General features: G+C 40.3%; 1 protein-coding gene across 1 annotated transcript in view; it reads left to right on the top strand.

Moving 5' to 3' along the window:
• CHST7 (carbohydrate sulfotransferase 7) overlaps nt 1-2621 on the top strand; it is a gene marked incomplete at its 5' end in the record, with an annotated part of 26695 nt that extends 24074 nt beyond the window's left edge. The window contains one exon of the mRNA XM_019523851.1: nt 456-2621. The remainder of the gene's footprint in view (nt 1-455) is intronic.
• Between the last annotated feature and the right edge of the window lie 2028 nt (nt 2622-4649).

Raw genomic sequence — 4649 nt, forward strand, 5'->3', positions numbered from 1 at the left:
GGGGGGGGGGGGGGGGATGCAATCTATATAATATGCCTTATAAGATACTTGGTAATGACTGCAAAACCTGTGCAAAATAAAATATGGATGAGTTAAGCTAGGGAAAAGATGCAGCATATGAACACATTTCTTATTAAAGGAGCTGATCACACTGCTAAAATCTTTATCTGCAAATTTTTTTCATTCTTGTCTCCCTCCGTTCATATAGTCCTTATAGTACTGTAAGCACTTTCACAATATTTTGCTTGATTTCCTCCCTTTAAAAGGCTTCTTAAGGAGATTCTGTATATTGACCAGGCAATCTATTGTTAGTTACAATACTGAGCTTCTGCATGACAGGCCAGAAATGCCTACATCTTAAAAGACCATGTTGTTAACACACCTTTTATTTTGAGAATGGTGAAGCTTTACTGAAGAAAATGTTTTAATCTGCTTTTTTTTTTTTTCTCCTATAGCTTAACCTACAGAACCAGGATTATTGTGCAGCCAGGGACTTCAAAGAAAAGTTTTCACCATGAAACTACATTCCAGAGTCTCACAGAACTTCAGCTGAGGCTAAAAACTTGGCAGTTCTCAGTTCTGCAGAGCATGAACTTGAATCAGTCAAAACAATAGGAAAATGGACATTTCCTGTAAAGACGTGATACAGTGCAATATGGACAACTGCAGCCCTCCAGTCTGGAGTGCCACCTTTTTTCATTTGAACCTGCCAGTATGGTGTCAGTGCTTGGTGCTGCTTCTGGCCATAAGGAGACTGAAATGTACTGACTATACTAGGATAAAGCCTCTACTGTATAGCAAAAACTCAATTCTTTGCGAGAATGATATTGTACACTTAGGATTTCTAGCACCATTTTAATTTCTAGGTGATTTTTTTAAAGCTAAGTTCCTCAGTTTCTGAGAATTTTTATCTTTTTTCTTTCATCCTGGGGGTTGAAAGAGCACAGATTACAGTAAGTGGCAAAGGGATGCTTCTCCCTTGAAAAAGTGAGAAAAGTGCTGTTTCTGTTGTTGCTCCACTTTGCATGGATTGGAACAAGTTAACAGAAAATGGGTGACACCACGTTGCACCTCTTACAAGAGGGCATACATGGGGAGCTTTTTCTAGTGGGGAGAAAAGGAAGCTTGGGACATCTCTTCAGTTGATGGAAGTGGATAGCTCCATTGGAACCAAGGGTGCTGTAAACCTATGTTACCTGCCTCAACTCGTACCTTAAATTAGGGGTGTCAAACTCACCTCCTGCCCTGGGCCATACCTGGCCAAGGAGCTGGGGCTGCAATGGGTAAAGCTGCTAGAGGATAACCAGGGCTGTATCAGCTGTCGCCTGTCCTCCAGCTGTCATCGCCACGTCCATTGGGGCCCAAGGGCCCCGGATTCTGTGGCAGGACACTCCCCCTGGCCATAAGTACCAATTTCTGGTGGCCTGCCAGTAGCCCACTGGGCCAGATACATCAGCTCTTGGGGAGTGGGTCTGGCCTGCGGACTGTACGTTTCACACCCCTGCCTTAAATGGTCCTTTCATGCTGAGAACTGGTACTTGCAGTGCTCATTCCTAATATGCTTCTGTTACTGTTTTAAAAGAATGTTAAAACTATTGGGAATCTAGTGTTCTTCTGCCTGTTATTAAGCTGTTCGGATACTACGGCACTCTTAAATGCTGTCAGAAGGAACAATGTTTCAAACCTGATGGTGAACAATGTCCTCTGCCTCCAAACTAAAATTCATAAAAATGAAATTAATTTAAGGGTTTTTTTGGTGTGGTACTGTATGAGCTACATTTTCCTACCTCTAGTTTAACAATTTCAGAGAATCAGCCTATTTGAAAAATTATAGAATCATAGAGAAGTAGGGCTGGAAGTGACCTCATCTAGTTCAACCCTCTGCTTGAGGCAGAAAACATCTAAATCTAGTAGATGGCATGAACTTCAAAACTTCAGAGAAAGGTGAAGGTTTTGCTATCCTGTTCTAAAACATCTTGTGGAAGGACTAACTAAATGCATATAATTTAAATGCAAACATACACAAAATGATTTTTCCCCCAATTAACTTCTGTAGGAAGCTTACATGTTAACAGTTGGTATATGTATAACTTTCAATTGTTTGTTTTCATCTAAATGGTAGTGTTTGCAAAGGGAGCATAATTCTGCTTTCTACTCTCAGTGTACCCCAGATCCTGTAAAGTTGGATTATTCTGTATAAGTATTATGGAGACAGTCTCCAGAACTGATGGGAAATCTTTGTATTCTTTCAAATTGGGTAACCTAAAGCAGCGTTAAAAAAAAGTTATTTTATAAATTCCTGTTGGGGGCCATTGTTTCTGTGCATATGTGTTGAATTTGTTTTGTGCTGAAGTAAAATCAGAGCTAATTCAACAAAACTCCTTTATTTCCACGGGAAAAGGATTTTTAACCATTTCTTTGTACTTGTGCAAATCTTTCTATTGCAGCTTTGTGCAATGCAGCTTGCAGGTCTGAAACAGACACTTGGATTGGGCAAGGAAGCAAGTGTTACGTTTGCCAGCATAATGATGTCTTAGGGTTCGGTTTCTCCCAACAATTTCCATTTCAGCCCAAGTACAAGTGTTTTTGCTGATGTGGTATATTTTGCTAACTGAGCAGTTTGAAAATATTTGTCACTATGAGCATTCTGGTGTTAGAACTACATAAACAAGCCTTTTAAAGGTGGACTGGGTTTTGTGACTGAATGTCACACACTGTGCGTGTGTCTACACGAGACGCTTTACTGCACTGTAGGCTAATTATTGCACAGCAAGGCGTGCGCAACAGCTACTGCATGCTAAATTAGGCTAATGCGTAGTTTTCTACTACTTGTAAATACAGGTAGTAAATTAACTGTGCATTAGCTACTGCGCAGTACCACTTGTGTAGACAGCTGACCAGGAGCAAATTGCTCCTAGTCAGACCAGGCAGCAGGGGATGGGGAAATAGCTGCCCTGGTGGTGGGGCAGCACTCCCCCACCAGTCCTCCAGATCCTATGCCTGAATCCCATGTCCCCTTCCAGCCCAGGGCTGGTACCTAGAGGAGTCTAGAGCTCCCCTGGCTGCTGTAGGGGAGCAGAGCCGGGCTCTAAATTGCTCCCCTTGGATGCATGTGTAGATGTGCTCTCAGGGAAAGCTTACTGAGCAGTGTTTTACTGTACAGTAAGCTTACAGTGTATTAATAGCATATGTAGGTTACTAGCAGATTTCTGAAATCTTTGAGTGGTAGTAATACACAAGGAATTTTAAAAAATAGCCTAAGAGTAGAACCTGTCTATAAAATAGTTAACCAGATATATCCTCTTATGACAGAATACATGGACTGACTTCACGCTTATTTTGGTTGTCATAAGCTTCCAAGTTTCCCAATGAGACTTAGTCTGGTATTTGGATCAGTAACAACTTGCAGATGAAATTTAGGTCAGTGGCATAAAACATAGTGTAGTCAGTCTTGCCGTGCACTCCATGCAGACAGTAACATCTTGAAATATTCAGTGAATTGAAGCACACAAAGCAGGTGTGGATTAGTGATACTGGGAGTAATTTCTTTAAGAGCTGCGTTTGGATAACTTTGACTTAAGTTTTTTTGTGTGTCCAAATATAAATAAAAAATAAAGGGTGTAAAGCCACTTGCTGTGGAGTACAAGAGCCATCATTCAAGAGATGACTTATTGCTGGACTGGGATTCTTTCTTTCTTTCCTTTCCTTTTGAAATACAGTTCAGTCCTAACTTTAGCAAAATCACTGAAAGTCAATGAGCATCTTGCTGATTTTTTTAGGTTGTCTTAGTAAAAGATTTGTTTTAAGCCATTTCCCTGGGTTTGTAGCTTATCGGTTCTCTCACACTTCTCTTCTGTCCATTATATAGAGTTATTCTAGATCTTCTTTTATTTATGCAGCTCCATCTTAGAGGCAGCGTGGCTTCACTAAGGAAATCTTCAAACTATATCCTCCACTAGAAGTAACTTGCAATGCAGTTGAAAGATTCTTAAGCTTCATTACATTGCACACTTGTCTTAGAATTTTTCAATATAACAGCATTCAAGTTGCTTTCTCTACGCAATGTCCTCTAACCCCATAACCTACACTGAACACCTTTTTCCTGTACTTTAGACTGGATCTTTTGTGATTTAGCAGGGGTCCTGGTTTTATCCGATTAAAAAAATCCCCAATTTTTGGATTAAAAAAAAAAAGTAACCCCAAATCCGTATTTTTTCTGTAATTTAAGTGAAACACCTATATTATATATATATATGCGTGTATATATTGGTGGTGTTTCATTTTAATCATGGATACATGTGGACTCCGGGTTACTTTTTTAAATCTGAAAATTGGGGATTTTTTTAATCAGATAAAACCAGGCTCCCTAGCAATTAAAATTATGTCATTTGCTGTTGCCGCGGACCTGACACCCACCCTCCCCGCCACCACTCCCTTCCCCTTTCCTCCCAAGCTAGCTGACCTTGGTCTCCTTGTTGAAAGTACCGTATGCCAGGAAGCATTACTCCTGGTGCTCACATGCCTCACTGAACATTTTTGGAAAAATAAATGGCCGCAGGCTGATTCAGTTGAAAGTGCTGATTTTATTCTAATGGACCTTTTTCCTGCCTCAGAAGCTTAACTTTTCATGCCTTTTAATGGAAATTAAA

This window comes from Gavialis gangeticus, unplaced genomic scaffold (genome assembly GCF_001723915.1).
Source record: "Gavialis gangeticus isolate Ggan-Ray unplaced genomic scaffold, GavGan_comp1, whole genome shotgun sequence".
Lineage (NCBI taxonomy): Eukaryota > Metazoa > Chordata > Crocodylia > Gavialidae > Gavialis > Gavialis gangeticus.